General features: G+C 36.5%; 2 long non-coding RNA genes across 2 annotated transcripts in view; one reads left to right on the forward strand and one right to left on the reverse strand.

The window, feature by feature from the left end:
* Positions 1-24,286, reverse strand: part of LOC145999864 (uncharacterized) — a 97,382-nt gene extending 73,096 nt beyond the window's left edge. Inside the window, exon 1 of the long non-coding RNA XR_014443443.1 lies at positions 24,230-24,286. This is a non-coding gene — a long non-coding RNA (uncharacterized LOC145999864). The remainder of the gene's footprint in view (positions 1-24,229) is intronic.
* Positions 1,093-9,183, forward strand: LOC145999863 (uncharacterized). Its single transcript, XR_014443442.1, has 3 exons — positions 1,093-1,283; positions 5,209-5,307; positions 9,090-9,183. It is a non-coding gene; the product is annotated as an uncharacterized LOC145999863 (long non-coding RNA).
* Positions 24,287-24,420: the final 134 nt, after the last annotated feature.

The following is a 24,420-nucleotide window of genomic DNA, read 5'->3' on the forward strand; positions in this document are numbered from 1 at the left end:
GAAAAGTTATTTCGTTGAAGAAAATATACATTTATAAATGACGAACAATTAATTGCACATCATCTGTCGCCTTTATGCACTTTGTGTAAACTGGACTTTAGAATTGCAAAATTTCAAAAGAGGAAATAGAAATAAACCTAAAAATATCTAATGATTGAACTATCCGACTAAGTATATTCTTGTTCGCAGAAATTAATGTTGATCAAGTTTTCTGAGATTTGCCTCATCAGACAGACGAATGTGATGAAATTGCTATATCACTGAAAATTTCATAAAGTGATGTACGATAGTACCTAGGTAGAGTCCATAGGCGCCGACTCCATGGGGCTTGGGGGGAGATAGCTCGAGCCCCCCAATGTTAACGATGTAGGGGCAGAGCCTCCAAATAATTTTGCTTAAGAGGATCTAATGTATTATTTTGTAAAGTTTACTCTGAATTGTACCACATGAACTTAACTTTAAATACACATTTGAAATGTTCTAGACCATCAACTTTGGGGGGGGGGGGGGGGGAGGCTATGACCAGAGACAGCAAAACACATGACTTATTACTATATGATGTGATTATGAGTATTGTTAAAATTTTTACTAAAAAAAGATTCAAAAGACGATGTGCATGAACTAGGGTAGTGGATGGGACGTTCGGGCTACAAATGGCTCTCACATGACATTCAGAACGAGATCATTGATATATTAGGGAGATCTGTTTTGCGCTCCGTGGTAGCAGATATTAAAAGTCGGGAATATTTTGCTATTATGGTTGACGAAACTTGCGACATATCCATCCGTGGACAATTAATATTCTGCATTCGAACTGTGAATAAACATTTTGATATTTTTAAGGAATTCATGGGCTTTTATGAGATTCCGAACACTGAGGCCAAAACTTATAAAAGGGAGAGAGTGAGTCATTCATTAATTTATTTCAGTGATCAGAGCGCGCGCCCCAAATAATTTTGACAAGTTGGAGCCCCTCCCTCCCATACAGCACACGAAGTCAGAATCATGTTTCTGAAAGGTTACGAAGTCTCATTTACATAACATACTTCAGTGTTTCCCTGTCGTGGTTGCTTTAACGTTGCGTGTTGCTTTCATATTTTGCGCTCGTTACATCTTACACAGGGATCTTTCAATGTAGTTACGTGCGATAGCAGACTCGTTGCTTCCCATCATCCACTGCGCGAAAAAAGTTGAACGACGCTGCACACCGACGAAACCAAACACAGATGAGTAGCGTGGTTTGAGCTTTGTTTCATGGGACAATCGTCTTTGTAAAGGCAGAGGTAAGTGTATTAATATTTACTTTTTTAACAGTAGTCTTTTTTACGACGAAAATACAGAATTCACAACATGAAATACATTAAATATAGGCTACTATAATTAATTCTGCTTCCTCCATGATTGGTAACAAAGTGAGTTTCAGATTAGAGCGAAAAGTATGTTACTTTTATTGTGAAATTAAAGTAGTGTGTGTGAACATACATATATTAAATATATATATATATATATATACACACACAACAGAATTACTTACGTACCGTGTAATTTATTCCTATTTCTGCGTGCAACGTAATCAAGGATGTAGAGTTTGTTATCATTCTGCCGAGCGTGGCTGACTATCGCGGGACCGTTTACCCACTGTACCCCTCGAGAATTACGTAGAATTTTTTTTAATCGACAGATTTCAATGTTTTATGTAATGCAAAAGTGGTTCCAGCTTTAGGGAAGCTCAAATAACGAATATATTTCATACCATAGAATGGCACACGTAAGATGAAATCTTCAATTTCTAAGTATTTTCGCCACTTTTTGTTGGTAAAAATTTTTTGTATGTACAGTAAAATAGCGAAAGAATACGCCGAAAATGACTATCAGTACCAAACCTAACAATCCTAACCTAACTACGTAAAATTATAGCTGCTTTTGTGGAAAGTCGTTTTGGGTGCTATATTCACTTGTGAGAAGCCTTCGGGCTGTTCTGCTTCACAGTAAAGTAACATGCTAAGGAAACAAACGTACTTTGCTTCACAATAACACATTTCCGAAAGCTAAAATCAACTGAAAACGTTCATAAACAAGAAAATCTTCATAAACAATGCAAGATGTTTCACTTTCTTTTGGGGTACAGAGGGACAAGTGAACATTTCCAGCACGCACAAATAAAATAACGTGGAAGAATACTGGAAAGTGTTCCGTTGTGGACTGCTGCTGCTGCTGCTAATGTCACTTGACGTTGGTATGAATAATTATTACAGACCAAAATGCTTTCATTGTAAGGTTAGACAGCTCAAATTTGAAGCATTAAAATTCTTTCGTAAATACTTTACAATGCCCGCGATGTAGGTGTGAAGGGGTATTACATTCCTAAATGCATTTGTTAGGTTAGGCAGGCCAGGTTTAGGGCTGTTGTGATAGCAATTCCATATGCTATTCTCATCACCTGTTGAAGAAGCTGTGGCCTAAATATACACCTTTTGCATTTACAGTATACCCCCCCCCCTAATTTTGCACAAAACTTACCCTATTCTTTGGAAAAGAAAATTTTCTATCTTTCGTGTGTATAGTGAAGAGGTGTAGAATACCTTGTACCATATAAGTCGTTACGTTCCCAGCCTCTATCTAAAAGTATTCACGTTTCAACTAATTCATTCTGCGATATAGTTACAATGTGTAAATTGAGGGCAGCACCATTGTCATGCAGTTTTTTGAATTTTACACACTGGCTAGATGAGTAGATAGCAACAGCTATGCCTGCTTCGCGATATGTGCTGACATGTAACAAAAACCTTTTTTGCCCTTTTGTAGGCATAAACCTGAGCTGCCTAACCTACTCATATGTGCATCCTATTTATAGCAGAAATAAATATGTGAATAGTATAGGTAAGTCAAGTTTAGGTTATTTCACTTATTGGATGCATACGTCAGTAGGTTAGGCAGGTCAGGTTTATACATACTGTATAAATGGCCCAAAAATATTTTTTGTTACATGTTCGCACATGTCTCCAAGCTGTTTTTCCCAACTCTATTTTTGATTACATTGCTTGCAAAAATATAATTGTCACATTCTTGCAAACTTATGCAATCAGACTTTGTTTTAAAATATGGATGGGATCTACAACATGCACGAAGTAAAATTGTAAATTATTTTTGAATCTCGATTCTTGTTACTTCAGCTCCTTTGGTGGCAATAATAAAATTAGCTGTTGATAACACAAAATGTACATGACACTCTTAATCAAAATTCTGTTTACATTTAAGTATACAATTATAGACAAAACAGACATGGTACTGGCTACCATAGCCCTCTGAAAGATACAGCATGCCATGACTTGCAGTAGTGTCACAGTGCTGTGACTGGTTACATGTATATTATTGCAGGGTATGACTGAAGATGACCGGACCCCTCTCAGATTTTCTTCATATTTGGCATACTTACTAATTGAGGCCTGCTAATGATGAATCTGAAGTTAAAATTTGTCGGAAACATCTAGAAATTGCAAAATATTTGCGAACCATTGACGCTAGCCCAACGAACCATTGACGTGTGGTTAGGTTAGGCAAACATAGTTAAAATTTCATGTCGTAGTAGTATCAGGAATATATATATATATTTGCTTGTGCAACAAAAAAATTTGCGAAAATAGACTGTTTCCATTCCAAAAACTAACACCTTATTTTCACTTATTTTGCAATTTCTAGACATTTCCGATAACTTTTAACTTCAGATTCGTGATTACGAGCCCTCAATTAGTGAGTATGCCAAATATGAAGAAAATCGGAGAAGGGTCCGGTCATCTTCAGTCGTTCCTATTACAGTGACCAACTGTGCCAGGTGATGAAGCTAATGCTTTTATTATTATTATTATTGAATCTGGTCTCATTATTCATTGTAATATGAGGAATGTTTGTTACGAGATACACACTAATTCATAAGAGATTGTGTTGTATTATTAGTTTCCATGCTGCTTATTAGGTTAGGCAGTTATGTGCATGGGTTAAGTAAGCACCACTCTAAAAATTTGGAATGACCATATCACTAGATATTTAGTCAGCTTTTCCAATATTTTCACCATTAATCAAAACTTAATTTCTAATTTTATTTATTCTTTACTTGCACCAGTCGTTAAGTTACTCAGTTAGGCTTATCACTTGTAAGCAGAGAATGCAATGTTTTCCTTTCATTGTATCTGGCAGTACTGTCTTTAAATTTTGTGATATACATTTTGAGAGCCAAGCCATAACTGTTTTAAAAAAGTATGTTCTCTACTCATTTTTTTTCTCCAGTCTTTTGAGGATGGAGGTATGACTTATTTTCTGGTGAGGCTTGAGATGCCCTGCATACATAGGCATGTGGTTAAAATCAAACCAAATTGTTCCAAGGAAGGTCAGCAATCGAGGAGAGGAGAATATCAAAAAATTCAATCAGTTTTATTTGTTTTAAACATATGTGCATGTATAGGTGCACCCAGGAATTTTTGTATGAGAGGGGTTGAGGGTTGTCAACCAAATGAAAATGTGAGTCTGCTAGTTAGGTGGACCTTCGTGGTACTGAATGGTTAATATGTAGTTATATAAACATCATAGCCAGGAACATGCCTCTTATAAAAAAAATAATTAAAAAAATGCACCTAATATTTCTTATTCTCAAGCAACAATTTTAGTGCTGGATGAATTGAAAGTCCATCAAAAGTGTGCTACGATTGATAAATGCTGCTGTGCCATTCCAGACAATTGAATCCTATTATTTTAAAATGCTACAAGGATGAATAATTTTCCATTATTAAATTGTGGGGGAAAAGTAATTTGCTGTAATGGTAATAATGGTCCCACGGTTGGGGGGAATGAATGTTCAATTGCAATGTTAGGGGGGAAATGAAACATTAACTCCAACCTTGCATGTGGGGTAGGTTCCACCACTACCCTTTTTATACTCTACATTAATTCCACTATCAGTCACCCAGCAAAATAATCCTGTCAGTTCATTACTAACTGTTGACTGTTGCATGTAATGGTTGTGTTCTGGCTGGGGTAGAATATACCCAATGTCCAAGGTTGCATTATTGTTTCTGCAATTTGTCTTCTATGCACTACCGAGCATTTCACATGTTAATTCATAAGTAATTTTTTTGAGTACTCATCCACATTAGGAATCCAATTTAAATAGAAATAAATTACTACTGATTTAATTCATAAAATTTCTTCTTTTAGGATCTGTTCACCAACACTGGCCAAATGCTAGAGCAAGAAGTGTCTAATATGGCAGAAGTGGCGTGTGCGGGTCAAACTCGGAAACAACAAACAAAACAAGTAAGTTATATGTAATGGAAACTGGAATAATTTGCATTTTTTTACTCTCAAAAGTCATAAAAAGCAATACACTGATTCAGATTAACATATTTACACTGCAGTTACAGAAACCTAACTACGAATTAGATATTTGCCGGGCTTGTGGTTGTGCTAGTTTTAATGTGTAATCTACCATCACATTCTCCTTGATTTACAGTGAGAACATTGGCATCAGCAAGATATAGATATCTGCCATTGCTCCCATCAGCCATTGTTCCTCCCACCAGCCAGCTTGCTAAAGGCATATATGGCTAGAAAACTTGGTGAAACTTTTTCCCTCCATATGGCAAGCATAAAAATTCATAAAAAAAAAATAATTCACAAGCACCCCTCCACCCTAGTTGTCTCACTGTCACCATGTTAAACTACATGAGCATCCCCAAACTAACCCCAAGGCTCTATCAAACATCCCCATCTAACATTTTCCACTTCAAAGTCAGAATCCAGAGACAATGAAAATCAAATTTATTTTCCAAATCAGCCTTGCAAATGTTGGTTAAATTACATAGCAGACATATATTCCTGTTTGTCCTTTTGTGTGACTTTCGCACAGCATAAGAAAGTGTTCATTGCGGTTTGAAGTGTTTTTTTGTTTAGGTTTACTTTATGCACAGATAAGCTAATCGGGTCTAGACCTACAGTTTAAAGTGGAAACCGAACTGCTAGGTGCCTCCACCGGAAATTGAACCTGGGACCCCTTAATTACAAGGCAACGACGTTACCACTATGCCAGTAGGGAGGCAATAAAGTATTTGTGTTATCATTTTTTATGTGAGATGCAGAATTTTTTCCAAGAATGGTTTTGGTTCTTTGAGAAATTGTACAAACATACAGAGCTCATAATTAATTTATTTTCTCCCTTTCCAAAATTGATCCTATTGTATTCTTAAAGCACAGACATTAGAAAAACAAGTCTCATTTTGGCACATCTATCCCTTCCCTTAGATGTGGCATTGTGAGTTTGAGATGCTTGACTGAAGGAATTGCTGTAAAAGTTTTGATATAAATGTATAGAATAACTGTCATTCCATGTTTGTTTTATAATCTCATAGAGTTGGAAGTGGTCGGAAAAACTGGCTTTTTGGGGGAAAAAATACAAGTTTTTTTCCTCCGTAGCTATTTTTGGTTGAGCTTTTTCACAAAAGTGACTCAAATCAATGAAAATGCAGGAGTTGGCAGTACTTTTCCTGTTGCATGGTTTTCGTATATCTTCCTACTGTAAAATAGGCACTCATTTCTAAATATAAAATACAATTTACACTATGAAATTTGTAGCTAGATATAAACAATGTTTTAAAAAAAGCTGGCTTTTTTTGAATGGGCTGCTCTTTCAGAGTGTAATCTTCATATTTCGGTAGGCTTATTAAATATATCTATGTAGTATAAAAATATTCACATAACTAGAGTAGTTTTGTGTGTGTTTTTAATGTAACCTAATAGTATGATATGATTTTCAATGCTTGAATTTGTTATAGGATAATTTACATGAAGCAAAAAATAATATACTCCTCTATCTTTTGAGAATCTTGTATGAAATCTCTCTACATTAAAGTTTGTGTTCGGTAAAATACATTTGTATTCTGGCTTTCCAGTACATAATGTATAATTTGGTTAAATGGCGGCTAAACCTGGACACGGAGGAACTAGTGATATAATTTTGTTACTTGTTGCAGTGGTTCTCACCTTTGAGATCACAGCCTACTAAATTTATTTCTTAAAAGTCTATGCCCTGATCCCAAGAATTTCATTCATAAATACATTTCTGATCTTTAAAGTTTGTGTAAATTAACATGCACTCTCAATGAATATTCAATATTAATATATAAACTATGGCATAATCATAAAGAGTAATACATAGTTCAATTATGTATAGGCTTGCTGTCAAATATGAAATTAGATTTAAATTAGTTGTCAACCCCTGGGTGCAACGGACCTTTTGTTGAAATGCACTGGCATTAAAACTGAAGCAGAAGCAAATAAGACTGACCGCAAATGGCAAAAAAATATTTAAGAGATCGGGACTGGATCTACAGTTTGAAATTAGATCCAAAGCACTCTGCCTCCATTGAGGATTGAACCTCAGACCCCTTCTTATTACAAGGCAAGAGCATTTAATTTATTCCACTCCTGAGGTCCATTTATTTTTATGAAAGGTACCTTATATAAAAATCTGGCCTTTTTCCAACAACAGTACTTGCAAATTGTTCTCTCTGATTTGCAGGCTAAACTAAATCTTAATCTTGGATGAAGTAGCTAATAATCTTGTTAAGTATAGAGAAAGAACATTCAGACCGAAGCAACGCATGGTAGTGGGGGTGTCACATTGAAACCATTCTATTATTGAATCACTGCTTCCTTTGCTGATTATATATGGCTAGTTATTTATTAATTATAATAATTACAGAAATTACTATCACGAATAAAAAATAATAACCAATTATTACATGAGTGTGTCACATATATTTTATCATTCCCTAAAACTCGCAAAACCCATGATTTTTATTAATGATTTTTTGTTTGTAGAAGTGCAGTTGTTTATTAAATATAATTATTACAATAATTACCATCATTACCAACTAATTGTACACTGTCACTGGCATGAATATCTTGAATGAGACGCATTCAAAGATGACGCATGATATGTCCACCAAGTGCATTTTGCCTCCTAATTACGTTACATTTATGTTTTTATGAGCAGAAGTAATACAGAAATATTAGGAACATTCCAGGGAACCATGTAATTTATTTTCAAACAGTTGAAAAATCTAAAAAATAAGAGGTGGTTGGACTGCAAACCCCCCTCCCCCTCTTCCTCGGTAAGCTAGGATTAAAATTGTAGCTGAACCACTATGCAATATGTGCCCACCGAGATTGGCCAATATATGTCTCTTGGCTGCTGCATCATGCAAAATTTTTGTAGCTAGTTGTAAAATATGTGAGTACAAACCTGTAAACTCCTAATAATAACTTCAAGTGAAATAGGTTAGCTGCAATTGGTAAAAAGCCAAAATTTCTGTTGTTTTTTTCTTTAAAAAAAGCCTGCTTTTTATCGAAGAAAGAAACAGTTCATTCAAAAAGCTAGATTTTTTGCAACTCTATCATCTCACAAGAAAACTTGGCATGTTATGCAGTAGGTTGTTGCACAGCCCAGAATGCCAAAATGTCATCTTCAAACATTGGTCAAATCACAATTTCCCGATAACTTATTGATCACTTTTCACATTGTTGCAACGTTTTTATTTTCAAATTAAATGTCTTCCAAATTTGTGCAATATTCCTGATTGTTGATTGATTGAATTGGCTTATTTTACTTTGTATTTCTGCCACATTTGACTAATCGCAAAGATGGGGATGATGAAATTGATGAATGGACACTCACAAATACCTATGCCAAGCTTCGGTCCGGGGCCCTTGGCATCATAGCATGTTGTGATAACTACTCCACTCCATCATGGAGGCAGCTGGAGTATTCTTTCTGTGATGAAGTTGGTCTTTTTTGTTGATGAAAGTCATCTTTGTTTAGAAGCCCTAGTGTGGCATAGGTATTCTTTTGCAGATATTATCACACAATATATTTTAGAAATAAAATTGAAGTTAAGAATATTTGGTATATGGGAACTAGAAGTTAAAAAAATCTGGATTATTGTTATTTTACTGATGCAAAATATTTTTCTTTAAATGAAAGTTCTGACTAGAATGTTAATTCCGAATTGATGTTACACATGACCGTATTTCCTTTACAGGAAGGAACTGAATGTTATTCCACTCCAACATGAGGGTATATTGCAGAACCTGCAATGGAATTCTTCTGAACTACAGAAAAAAGTGTATTTAAACAACAAAAATAAAAATAAAGGATATATTTTATGAAAAACGTTATTTTTTTCATAATAACCATAACCACATAATGTATGTGTAATTTTTGAACTTCAATGCTGACATGAATTGCTTGGTTGGTTGGTTGATTTGGTGTTTTAAGTTCACTTTATGCACAGTAAGTCTAATTGGGACTTGACCTACAGTTTAAAGTAGGATGTGAACCACTATGTGCCTCCACCAGATATCAAACTTGGGATCCTTGATTACAAGGCAATGACGTTACCACTGTGCCATCGGGGAAGCCCTTGGACATGAATTGTGCCTGAGCACTCGCTGGCATCATAACTGTATCAAAGTATGTTTATTTATATTTGTTTGGTTGTTATTGTTGCTTTAAACACACTATACACAGATATGTACCTCCACTGTGTATCGAACTAGACACCCCTTGATTACAAGGCTCTCATTTATATTTCTTACAGTGTAGGCTCAAACTGGCCAAACATCATAACAATTGTCTGGCGTTTTCTCATTTTTGTAATGTTACTGCACAAAAATTCCTGAAGTTTAGCTTTTATCCATTTTGCATTTGTCTCTTGTGAACAGGTAGTTTTTCCCAGTTTTTTAAATTTTTTTACTGGTTCATTAACTGAATCTCTTTTCATGGTCAATGTGTGTCTACATTCTCCAGTTATGTAAGTATAAGAGACATTGTCTTCCAATTCAGGTTACTTTAGGACCCTTTGCATTATCTCCAGAGGTAGAATGCAGACTTGTCAAGAATTTCAAGTAAGTACGTACAAGGTTTTGATAAACTACAAACATGCAAGTGTTCTATTTAATTATTTTATTTGAGATGAAAGGCTGAAGTCACGTCTTGATTCTTTTGTTATTAACAGGAATATTACAAAACAGAGCAATATGTTACACCAGAATATACCAGAATTTAAACATGGTAATTTTTAGTATATGGAAGTTATATACTTTAAAACCACATACTCAATTTGTAACATTTGAAATCTAATTTGGAATATTCCTGTGTAATACTGATAGTTTGACCACTGTGTAGGTTGAAAAAACCATGAAAGTTGAAAATTATCCCTGTTATCCCTGAGAAATGCAGACAGAATCGCATTATCAGATGACCATGATTCTGCAAAATGTTTTACATCCTCCCAGCCTCGCATCAATTGGTAAAGGGGATGGATAGCAACTGAAGCATGATGCTGATAACATCACTCAAATCCAATCTTCTTCATGACATGGTGTTACAAACCAGGGAGAGCTTTATTATAGCATGTAAAACACTATTTTATACAAATTTGATGCTATTTTAGAATTTAGTGATTTAGTTGTCAATATTTCATTTTCATTTGAGTTTCTTTTTTTTTTTTAGCTTTATCTGTTCATTGATATTAATGAATTAATATCCAGTACTTTTATGCAGTTTTTCTCCCCTTATATTAATTGCGACAATTAAGATAAGTGGTCATTTCATGAGAGGTAAAATAAATACATTTAGATATCTTGCCTAAACCTAGTTTTCTAAGTAAAATCCTGTGAATTCTATTTTCAGGAAATGATTTACAAGCTAATATTTTAATAATTTTTGAAGGGGCTTAACCCCAATAACCCCCCTCAAATATGCCATCCATGAATACATGCAATATAACCACAATGTAAAATACCATTGCAGTAATGTAACTGACATATTATGCAACCTAATGGAAATGTCTCTGTAATGTCGGTAATGTTACATTTACATGTTTCTGTAACATTATCAATGTTGTGTTATGTTCGCGGACATTTCCACATTACTGAAACTTACCCGAAACATTTTTGTAATGTTCTGCAACATTGCCGCAATGTTACAATGTTTCACGACTTATGTGTTGCTAACGTATCTGAAACCATGTTGTGCTGTATGGGCTGGTAGGGTCTAACATTTAGACATTGAGGATGGAGCCTCCAACTTTCTCCATCAATTTTACAAGTTTCTAGTTTAACAAACTCACTGGAATGGACAACCCATACAGACCAGGTTGACTGTCAATGCTGTGAGGGGCTGCAGTAATGTCATATAACACCATATTAACAAAAAATATTTTCGAAAGTACACAGTTTATGAGCAGTGTTTGGGTGAAGTACACAGCAAACTGGCGTTTCTGTGTATGTGTTATAAATTTATCGGCCCAATTTTGCTTGTACGGTGCCAGCTCTGTGTCATTTACCATCCTGTTTGTCCATATACTTGGAAATTTAATGCAAAAGCAAGTTAAACTCTTAATGTGAAGGTTATTATTAACATGAGTCTACCTTTCCTTAGATAATAACCTAGCGTCTAAATACATATATAAGAAATATGAAAAAAAAAGGATTAAATTATTACAAAACTTTAGGAAGAAGATACACAGTCAATAGGTACTATTACATGCTGACCTCTTAAGAAATGAAACAAGTGACATATTGACTACAAAGTGCCATGGATTACAAGGTGAAGCCTCTCCACATTATACCACCCAATCAAAACAAAAAGTGAAAGGAAAATATTTGAAGGGATTACTCCACTCTCATGAGGTAAACACTAACACTGGTCAAAACTTGGAAGAACTATTGTGCAAAACCATGTAGAATGCCAGCCAGAGGACAAAAAAATGATAGGACCTGTAGGGCCGTAGTCGAGGTTATACAGTATACGCCTATACCCTCTGCCTAACCTAACAATGTGTACACCTTCTACTTTTGTTTCGTTCATATTTATTTATGTAATTTTGCCATTACTCCAGTGAGTTTATTATGGTTAAATACTTAAGATTTCATGTGATTAGGAACATGATGTTGAGAACTCACACTAGTTGATCAGTTTCAGCCTCAGAAATACATGAAGATATGGCTGGAAAACTATCATGCTCCAAATTAAACTTCCAAGAGTCTGTACAAAACGTTCTAGTAACAATTGTGTTGACATATAAAAAGAGGCACATTGGAGTGTTTTCAGGTAGACAGGTAGAAACAGCTTCAGAAGAAGGCTTTATTGTTCATCATCATAAATATTGTTAAAGCTATTAAGAAAATTGCAATTTAGTACTAACATGTGGTACTTTAACCTATAAAATGCTACTGCAACCTTTACATTTAAATGCAATAATTAAAATAAGCATTTCACTTTCTTAAAGTGCATTCTCTTTTGTAATAAGTCTCTTTCATGCCAATTGCGTATATATCACTATTTTTCACATTTTTGTAGAACTTAAAATGATTTCATACATATATTTAATGGAAACATAACCCAAAGTTAATACAAAACATGGTCTCCACTACGGACACCTCTCAAGAATCATCATGCACACCCTGTCCAAACGCAACATGAAGGCCATTATCCACCACTGGAAATTCTAGTATACACACAGTGCAATAGTACAGATTCCCACTTTAAACTGTAGGTTAAGTCCCAGTTAGCAATAAATAACCCATGAAGGCCAGGGCTTACCTACCAACTGCCGGCCTCACTTCCACATGCCTATACAGATGAGAGATAGTCCAACCAGATACAGTGTGACGTGTGGTCAGCATGACGAACCTTCAGTCATTGTTGAAGGTTTTCATGACTAGGTTACCCAACTCATTCATAGCTCCCCAATTTCCTCATGATGGTGGGTGGCCAGGTCGAAATCTCAGGAGGAAAGTCGTTACCTCCCCCCGGAGACTCAAACCAGGGCACGTCCCGTAGCCCGAGCCCAAAGCCAGGGACCTTAGACTGCACAGCCAGGGTTCAGAGGTGAGTCCCAGTTGGCCTAAGCACAATTGTGAACTTTAAAGAAACTTCCATCACTGAAACTCAAGGGTCTTCCAAAAGCCAAAGATATGCTACGACTAAAACTGTTAACTGCATGACTTTGGAAAGTTAATATTGGTCTCGCAAGCAGAACAATCAACAGTTGTGTGGAGAATATCAGTGTTACATAACATTAAATCCATAAAAATAAAGTCTAACTGAACACTATTAACATTATTATGGGTAATGCATTTCAAAGGTTCACTGTATGAAGTTAGCTACAAATCCTTCACTATTTCATTTTTTTCTTCTTCATACTATGTGTTTAATGGAATGAAATTGTACTTATGTTGGAGCAGAGGATGTCCCTTGCTTTTTGTGCTTTCTTGTTTCAATTATCGAACACCACATTGCAGAAAATTGAATGAAGGAACATGGCGATACACAGTTTGCCTACTATTAATATTTAGCATTAGCTGACTCGGTGGACAAATAATTAAATCAAGAAGATTTAGGTGGGCAGGCCATGTGGCACGAATGGAAGAGGAATGAAGAGTTTACAGAATTCTTGTTGGGAAACCTGATGGTAAGAGACCAGTAGGAAGGCCAAGATGAAGATAGATGGATAACGTTGAGATGGACCTAAAGGAAATCGGTAAAGATGGAAGAGATTGGATTGATCTTGCCCAGAATAGGGACAGATGGAAGGTTTGTGTTTGGATTTAAGAAGGCTAGAGAGTTAATTAGTCAATGGTCGAAGTGGAGAGTGAGTGATCAAAGTGGAAATTCCTGACTGGGGAATGATTGGTCGAGTTTGGGTATATGTAGGGGTACACTTGTATAGTTCAGGCTTTGGGCTCAGGCTACAGAACGTGGGCTGATTCGAGTCTCCTGGGGAAGAAGCGTAACAACTTTTCTCCTGAGATTTCAGCAAAGTTATGGGACTAATGGCCACCCACCAATGTGAGGAAACTGGCAAGCTATGAATGAGTAGTGTATCTCAGTCATGCTGACCACTCGTCACTTTGTAACTGATTGGATGATCGGCCATCTCTGCTGAATCATGTGGGAGTGAAGCTGGCAGTTGATAGGTACGTCTTGGCCCTCAAGGACTGTTGCACCATGGGTTATTATTACTTAGGCGATGAGCATACCTAGCTTACAAATATTACAAAAAAAATATTTGTAACACTTGAAAGCCCATGCTTTACACTGTATCCCTACTATCTTTTGAAGCTTCATACCTTGTGGCTGTACATGTGACAGTATGGACAAAATGTCTAATTTGTAACAAGATGTCATGTGACATTTGCCAGTTATATTTGTCACTTGTCTTAAATTAGCATTGTTACAAAAGATTTAGTTTAATTCACAGCTGAGATGAACAGGTCCGTAGCTAGAATTGATCTCCAGGGGGAAGGGGCTCGCAGGTGATCAGTGGGGACTTTGTTTACAAAGTCCATTTTTCCAAAGTTTAACAGTATTAAATGAAGGCAAATTGTGTGTGTGTGTGTGGGGGGGGGGGGGGGTTATTAAGTTATATAAAGTTTAGAAATAATCATATAAATACTACATTTTTCTATATCTTTTAAAATATCACTTCAAGTGTTGTGAATTGAATGCTACTGAAATCGTCCTTACTACACACATGTATTTATATCACACAAGAAAAAAAATGGACACTACTGAATCATAGTGCCTAGCGTACATTCCAATCCATGTTGAATCAATGAAATTCCCCTTCGTTCCCAAAAACTTGGCAGCTGTTGACCTTTGACGCAGATATAGAGGGAATTTTCATGATGATGTCAAAGTCATAGATTTCAGTCTAAATGGGAGACCGCAACAGAGGCAGGGAAGGTACAGAAAAAGAAGCTCCCCTACGAAGGATCTTTCTAAAGTATAGAGAAGAGAATCTTGTAAATACTTCTGTTCATGCTGTTTGAATTTACCCTTCACCAAAGTTGTGAGCAAAATGATATCTGCTGTCTACATTTTCACTCTGCACTGCAAACAAATTATACAAAATAGTTTTACCTAATGTCAGGGGGGGATGACGGTACTTCCAAGGGGGGGGGGGGTTCAGCCTGGCTATGGGCCTGCTACTGACAATAAATATCTGTGCTCAAGACTAAGCTAAAGCTAAAAATAGACATACTGAACTATTAATGTTAAGAAAATGCATATATTTTTCTTGGAAAGTGTTGAAGCCTCTTTCTAGAGCTAACCTAGTTATTTGGCCTTGGCTCTTCTGGATGAACAAGGGAGGTTTGAATTAACTCTATTTCCCCATTCTAACCTAGAAGACCAACTAAGTAACTGGGCTTGCCTGGAACCAATGACTTCTTAGCATAGGCGGAGTTCTGGAGGTGCCGGGGGGGGGGGGGCTGCCCCCCCCCAACTTAAAGAAGACTAAAAAAAATAACACATGATTAAGTTCAGTTACTACATTTTTGTTATGAAGCCATACCGCAAATCTTGACGTTTGGCATGATGGCATGTGCGGTAATTGCGCCGCAATAGCAGGTCTAGACGATTTGATTGATGTGTACAGTTTGAAGAAAGAAAAACGTAAAATGACTTTGTGTTGAGTCAACAGTTACTGCTGAGGCATCAAAACAACTTTTCAATTTAATTTTTCTAAAATTTCTGAAGCTTACTATTGTACCGTAACTTTTTTAAAGAGTATTGCATCAATAAAAGAATAATGAAATGCAAAATGCAATAATCGTACTGTTTTGCTTCTTTTAAAACTGACAACCAATATACTAATTAATATTGTTTACTTAAGCGAGGAAATTTAATATTTTCAAATCTAAAAGGCCTAAAACTCAGTGTTTTTAAGTTGCTTTTTTAAAAAAAATTCTGGGGGAAGGCCTCCGGACTCCTTATAAACTAGGGGATATTCAATAACCCTCAGGTACATCATTTGCTTCTCCCAGAGTCTGCCCCCCCCCCCCCCAAAGCAAAAGCTCAAATTCCACCCATGCTTCTTAGAAAAGAAGAACTACTTCTTGCTGAAGTTTCAATTCACTCTGGAGCCTACTCAATAATCTCAAGGAGCACAATACTGATCACATCATTGTGATGAGTAATTGTGAGAAAAAATGTTTTAGGTCTAACTCCAATATTTGCAATAAGAATTCTAACCGAACCTTTTAACAGATTTCACATCAAAAACAACATGTTTCAGGTTACAATTGAATATTTCACCAATCAAATGGAGCCCAGTGAAACCTGCCATGGCATCAGCAGTTATTGCATTTGCAATACTCGAATGGCAAGTCTCCCACACACACATCAAGGAAATAAATGTACGACACAAGTTCTTCTCTTTACGATAACAATTAAGTATTTTTTTAAAAGTACAATCAGTTTCAAAGTACTTCAAACAACGATTTAAGAAACAGTGAAATAAGCTTCAAGCTCTGGAATCTACTTCCATGGGTGATGCTGCCCCAAACACTGAAAATTTCTTCTTTTTTCCAACAATGTAAGTTTGCACAACTAGGTTAATCAAGACTGTATCTACAGTTAAGTATGATCCAAATCGCTGCATTGCGCCTCCACTGGGCATCAAGCCAAAGTTTACAAGGTGATGACGTTACCCCTACGTGTTCAAGGAGAGTTCCGGAATTGGTTACCAGTGGCAACATGTTTCACTGCATGGAAGTGATATTACTGGTTACAAGAGAGTTATTGAAAGATTCAATTTTACGGTGTTCAAAGATTTTTTCATTGCTGGGATATAATGTTATCATTACTTTTCATAATACTTAGTCATCTAATATTAGAGGGGCACATGCCCCCGCAGAGAATTCCTGCACCTAGCAAATTTTTGCAATGCCCCCCTCCCTTCCCCCAGCAACCTAGTAGCATCCTCCCAGCTAACCCCAATGCTTGACACTAAACATCTCCCCAGCCAGTGGCGGTGATTTGGTTCCAAAACTAGGGGGGCAAGGTGCAAAAACTGGAGGGGGGGCAAAGACAGTTTTCTTTCCATCGTAGATAAGGTTTAGCATAGTGCGGGGGTAAAAGTGGCAAAAAGTGGGGGCAACTGCCCCTCCTCGACCCCCCGATCGCCGCCACTGTCCCCAGCTAATATTTTCCACTTCAAATGCTGCTGTGGACTACACATAAAAATTTAGATAAATTTTCCTGTGTAAACCTCATAGGAAAATCAATGGAAATCCCTATACTTGAAAAAATTATGTCACTTTCACACTAAGGGATGTAAGAATGATAACACCCCCCCCCCCCCCAAGCTGGAAAAATTTCAGCAAAGCATCAACCCACTAGTCTCATTGTCACATAGACCCAAGGTTCAAAATTCCCTGCATGAAACAATTTTTATTTCAAGCACTTGTTAACCAACATTTCCATTTTTTCAGTAAATCATAATTTTGTTCATACATGGAAAAGTACCATATTTACTGGCATATAAGATGCACCGACATACAAGATGCACCAACCCCTTTTTACTATACATTTTTTAATGAAAAAGCTTTACCATTGAATATTATAATTAATTTATATTATTTCGAATATAGAGTAATATGTATGTCTACTTTAAACCAATAACTTACCTAATCTAACTAGAAAAGAATACATTTCAATCTCCTTCGTCAAAACCAAGACGTTCGTCTCTAGAGCTAAATGAAGAGTCACTTGAAACCTCTTCTAAATCAGAATATGAGTCCTCTGACAACAAATTGTGCTCTGTACCATCAAGTGCATTACTAATCAGACACTTTGTAAATGATTTATTCACTGTCTTAGTTTTTTACAGCATCTCATGTAGCTCTGAAACATTCACAAACTTCCTTCTTCCTGATGGTGTATTGATTGATTGATTTGCTGTTTTAAGTCCACTTTATGCACAGTAAGACTAATTGGGACTGGACCTACAGTTTGAAGTGTGATCCGAACCACTATGTGGCTCCAGCGGGTATCGAACCTGGGACCCCTTGATTACAAGGCAAAGACAGTACCACTGCGCCATTAGGGAGGCCCTCCTCATGGTGTAATCTGAGTATCGACCGTATAAGACACACCCTGGTTATTCAGACCTATTTTTAAAGGGGAAAAGTGCATCTTATATGCTGGCAAATATGGTAACTGTTATTTGTAACTGTATTTCAATTAACTAATTACTTTCAAATACTGGTGTAGACACTCAGGAGTGCCAAATTTTGAAAAACATTGGGTGAGCTCAGACACCTGAGTTATACGTTCACAAAAAATCTTCAGCAATCCTCCCTTCCAAACACTAGGTGAGAGTACTTTTTTTTTTGTGACATCGGAAGGTTTCATGGGAACTGAATTTTCTTAAAGCATATTTCAAGTTGGAAAAGCCAGAAGAAATTAAACAAGAGTCCCCTTTGATGGGAAAACTTAATAGTTTTTATCACTAGCTTCCTTGTATACTTTACACAGTACCATTTTTTTAAATTTTCACCATAAAAAGATCCACAGATGTTTGCCCTGCCATGAATTTCGAAAAATTCTACCACTAGCATTCTTTGCTTCCCGTTCACTTTATATAATAAAATCATGTTGAGCTGAATTATTTGAAGACAAACTTGGTAAATCCGCAATAATCAATTTCCCAACCAAATTTAGATCTACAGAATCGGAACAATGCGCAAGCTCTACCTGTCATAGCAGCATTACAAACTTATCTGTGATAAATATCACTAAGAAAACCATAACCAAATTACACCAATGTCCATGCAAACCCAAAATTTCTTAATCTGATTCATTTCTAGTGAGTTTTGTCTGGGAAACCCACTCCTCCCTCATGCAAGAAAATTGATGCTTGTTCATTGTTACCACCATGTCCCATACCAATCAACTGGGCCAACAGTCTAGCTTCTCAAAAAATGATAAATGCAAGGCCACATGACTATTAGTAGGTGAAACAAATAAAGTGCATACTCACTATTTTCTTTATCTGTTATTTACTGCTTTCACTAAGCAATCCATGAATCACGAAAACCAATATATTATAATAATAAACAACAACAACAGCAACAAGGCAAATTATTGGGTGGGTTCAGGTCCTATATTATCATTTTTTTGGACACACAGTCCAAGAGCTTCCATTGTCAGAAATGACGCAAGGTACATGTTTCCAAAATGGTGCCTCCTCTCGATAACACTTGAATTTGAAATTCTGATATTCATGCAATGATTTCTTTCAGTTTTAAATTCTAATTATCATTCCTTTATAGTAATAATTAATTGAATGGATTACCAATGAAATGATATTATATGCTACTTTGCCAAACATTCACTTTTCAGAGGGGGACAATAGCCCCTGTCACATTAAATATATAGTCAGTGTTTTTTCTGGGAAGAAAGGTTCTGGTATCTTCAAGGTGCTTTGTTATTGTTTTTGAGCTGGTTCATTATAACTACTCAAGATCAGTGGCGTACGCAAGGGGGAGGGGGTAATGGGGTTTTACCCCGCCCCCTTGTGATTTTGAAATATTATGAAAAGTGCTGTGAAGAAAATTAAAAATGGCTAATTTATCACAGTCAAAGATCTGCGGCAATACTACTACTACTAATACTAATAATAATAATTTAAATTGTTATTCCCATGCAGCATGGAGAAAAGTCCAGCATTCCAAACACACGCGTCTTTCAGAGTGAATGCCTTGAAAATAAACACGAATTCTTGAAAATAAAATATGAGGGCACTTATGATTTAAAAGAGAAAAAAAGTTGTTTTGTATCTCAGCTGCAACAGTGTTTTTTTTGTGTGTGAACAATGAGCATTAACTAAAGAAAGTTCTTGGTTCGTTGCAAGCTGGTATGTATAGACAACAGCTAGGAGGTCAAGAATACACAGCCACCAGTCCGTCTTCCCATTCTTTACACTGGCACGTTTAAATTTCTGATTTCAAACGACAATAAGATTAACTATTGTAAAATGTTTTGTTGGTAAGAACAGCGAGACAATCCAGATGCCAATTGGGGACATGAGCTGAAAAATTCCAACCAATTCCGGGAATTGAACCCTGATCTCCCGCGTGGTTGTCAGACACCCTACTGACCAGACCACCACAGCTCCTTGGATGAGTTCCATACTTTGATTATTTCAATTTATTTTAATATATTTTCTTGTTTATATGGATTTTCTTCACACTTAGAATGTCTCAACTCATTGACTTGACAATTATTTTGTAACGAAGAAACAAAAACTGCTCCTAGAATCTGTCAAAATCGAATGACTAGAAAGTAATTTCGTTCTATTCCTTTCATAAATACTATATTTATGTATATCTCTACTACTTAATAGTAGTAGTGGCATTAGTAGTATTATTAGTAGTAATTCAACTAATTAATAAATTATAAGTATTATTAATTAATTATGATTATTCTGCGTACGCTACTGCTCAAAATATTGTGGTATGTTCGTACATCCATGTAGTTACAACAATGCTCGTATGGTTATCCCCTCCTCCTTCACAGCAGGTATATTCTAGCCACTGACCTGACAAAGTCTTGTGTGCATATAATAAGACTGAGGTATCAGAGGATTCATATAATAGGCCACTCCAGAAGCATCATCTACTTTCAAAAAATTGAAAGATATGCACTGACATATGTGGGATTTTCATAGAGATGGGCAAGCATTTCCAAGGGTAAAGTGGGTGCAAGAAGGAAACCCCCTCCTGCGACAACTTGTACCAGTCTTACGTGTAATTACTATTAAAACAAATTAATCTGACTGAAATGAGATTATATATGTGCAAAATATATAATTTTAGGCTGCCATTCATTTTTCCAGGGGGCCATGGACCTCCTTGTCCACCTTTTGCCTTCTGGATGTTCATGAAGATACGGGTCAAAGGAGAGGTTGAAAGGTGAATGGGAGAGTTTTACAAAACATGCACATATGCTGCACCACGTTGTTAAAGGATAGTAGCCAGTGATTTGTCCATACACCAAACGAAAACCTTTCAAAAAATTTTCCTGCACACTCTAAAATTTTTCACAAAAGCTTGATATGTAGTCATTGTGGTACACCCTCCTTCACCCTCCCTCCACTTGCAAATTCTAGATAAACCCCTTTTTATAGCCCATTGATAAATGTATAGTGGTATGTACGAGTGTTGCCAGGCAAGTTGTCCATCACCATGTTCATGTACTTTGTTTTACGCAATGAGAGCTTCAAGAATTAAAAGAAAACACCAAACAAGCTGGTGACAGACTCTGCACAAGCATACTTAAACATGTATTCCTGAAAACACATAGGATACAAAATAAAAATTAATGAAAGTAGTCAAGGGCATTTGTTATTAAAGTTTATAGGGTAAAGAGAGTTACAATGTGTGCTCGAAGTGGAAATTCCTAGCTGTGAGATGCTTGGTAGAGTTTGAGGATAGGTGGAGGAGGATGCTTTGAATAAATCAAAGTGAAGACAATGTGTAGGTGGGGGGATGCCTGTGCAAAATATTCTACCTGGGGAATGCTTTATAAACATTTTTTTAACTGGGGGATAGTATTCCGCACGATCCCCCTCTTAGAGCACTGGTTGCAACCAACTCAAACCCCTCCCCATTTTTCATTCTATACTAAATTTAAATATTGTCAAGAAATTCAAAATGGGGTTACAACCACCACAGACCCTCTGGTGATACCCCTATAGGCAGTAAAATTATGAAAGCTTAATAAAATTTGCAAAGAATATTTCCTCTGGGTCAAATAAGCATAATATTTTTCTTACAATCTTCTATTTCTTCAATCTAAAAATAGAACAATGTGTATTTGTTTTATTTTTGTATATCTGAACTCATTCAACCACACCCCACACTCCCATAACAGTCCCCCCAAGTTCCCAAGTTTCCTCAACACCCCTTAAATGTTTTCATAAAGACCCAATTTTGGTTCTTTTGGCTCTAATTTAACCTCACCCCCCTAAATACAAACTTACACCCTATTCAGATGGATAATTCTGGATAAATCCCTGTTACCAGTAGCCTAAGATGTAAGGGAAATAATAATGATTACTTCCTTTTGCTGTGAAAAAAAATAGAATCAAGTGTTACCAGAGCATGGCATTTTTAAAATGTTTCACAAGGGGGAAGGGTAATACCAGTAACTGCCTTGGAAGCATCAGAATATTATATAAATTGCCCAAAGGGCTAAACATTTACAACCAGATGGGGACAATTCCCCCTCAGCCCCTAATAATACCACCCTGAGTGTTTCCTAGTTTTTCACAATATAAATTAATTAACTCATATTGTAATTTCTCTTTATGCATTACTGTCAGTTAATATTGCAACATAAAATCTCCCTGGTTATTTTTTGCAATGAAATTGTTTGCATAAGGATCTGGCAACATTATGTTCTGTTATGAATGAACCCTCTTTCCCCTTCCCCCATTTTTTACCCTTTTTCTTCCCTCTGGTTGTGGCAACTTTTCAGGTCAACTGGTTTGCCAGGGTCGGGAAAGGGAGGGGAGGGGGGAGGAAAGGAAGACTGAAGGAAAAAACTCATACATACAGACAATGAAAGGCTTAAAAGCCCAAAACTACCTGTTGGATCTTTGTGAAAGGGTTCACCCTTTTTTTCTTTTTTAAAGGATCATGATTTGTAGGCTTATTAAAAGCTCATGTTTCCTTTGCACACATGTGGCAGCTAACTCGCTCCCTTGTGTTCACCCCTTTGACTGCAAAAAAGGGGTGGCTTTGGTGGTTGGGGGAAAAGATGGGACAATTTTTTACCCTCCTAAAAAAAAGGGGTTGGTTTGAGAAAGTTAATGCATAAATGTTGCAAATGCTACATTTCAATGCTAACAGAACTAGTTTTGTGCAAAATGAGGCTTCCTGTAAAGTAACTTTTCAAAATCTAGCCAGTTGAACTCAAGATCTGATCAACCCCTGCTGGTTTTGAAGTCTTGCCTGATGTCTTGCGAGGGCTCTGGAAAAAAGAGGGGGGGGGGGTTATTGTAAGGAAGTGTGCTGGGCCTACAGAGGTTGGGGCATGTGTTAGTTATTTCAAAGGCTATAATGGAACCCTTTTTTCAGCACATGAGGCCAGACTCAGGCACCAAGGGTTGATTCTTCTATATTGAATCTTACCAATGTTGAACCCTTTCATCGGAAAGTGCCTGAATGGAAGGGTTGCGAAAAAGGACACAAAGGGTATAAAGGCTTAGGATTAAGGATAGTTTTTTTGTGCCATTTTTTCCCACCAAAGCTTTATTTAAAGTCATTCAATTTTGTAAATGATGTATGACACAAGACAGCACGTGGCTGTATTCATCGATCGATGAGAATTTACTGCGAATGACTCTACGCAGGCCCTGCGCAGACTCGGGGAGCCACATCCTTGGTGGTGGTTCTCTCCACACCATGCGCAGTTTGTGCCAGTTGTTGAGTGGCTTTTGTCATGGATAGGCGGTCCCTTGCTTTCCTGGATGTGTGTGTGTGTGAGTCTTTATGGTGTTCGGAGAACGTTGAAAGGCGAAAAGGGTGTCGCGACAAACCTCGGAAAGCTGCAGTGCAGTTTGAAAAATCGCTTATTTTAGGAGAAATGATTATGTGGAATTGTGCAGAATATTGTGGAAATTAAAAGTGAAGTGCATATTTTCAAAAATTAGTGCAAAATATATAAATAATTACATGCCATTGTACGTTCTCTATTGATTTGTTTAAACGTTGAAAGGAGCTATTGTGAGTGAGGTGTGGCAATTGAAATATTGATTCAGAAGTGGATTAAGGCCAATCGTTTCTTGGGAATATATGCAGGAGAGGTGTACAGTGCACATAATGCTTTTTTGTATCACAAGGCAGGCTGTATAGTGAGAAGAATTTGCGTTACTGATGAGTATTTATAGGTGTGTTTCTGTGTTTGTGATTTGTCCCTGTGACTGTGTTTCCTTATTTGTGTGTTAAAAAAGAAAAACTCACATGGAATATGAATGCTTCCAGTTTGGTAATTAGTGCAGTAGTGCTGTTTGCATGTATGTGCTGTGCATTTCAGATGCATGATTATGAGTATAAAGTTTGCTTTTTTTGTAAAGGGTATTTTTCAACCAAGTCGAATACATCATAAATGGAAAGAGGGTATTGATTATACTCTAATCTACTTAGTGATACTGTTGTGTTATTGTACAACATCCAATATTAACCAGGTACATTAACATAATGGCTACTTACACCTTTCTTGCTTTAGACTTATCTTAATTTTCTTTCAGGACAATGCTAATGACAATAATTTATACACAAAGCACACACACATGTCTTATTGTAAGAGAAAATGAAAGCTAACCTTAGATGCATAATGATACCTTCATAATTAGATCTTCTATGGTAACAGGTTCAGCCCAGCAGAATGTCTGGATCTAGGAGGTTGACCTAGAATAGTAATGAATCTCTCATCACACCCAATTGGACATAATTGATTTCTCTATAACTACTATGAGGCTAAAAGCAGAAATTGTAAAATATTTTCATAATACA

The sequence above is a fragment of the Lepisma saccharinum genome, chromosome 16, assembly GCF_977018435.1.
Source record: "Lepisma saccharinum chromosome 16, izLepSacc3.1, whole genome shotgun sequence".
Taxonomy (NCBI): Eukaryota; Metazoa; Arthropoda; class Insecta; order Zygentoma; family Lepismatidae; genus Lepisma; species Lepisma saccharinum.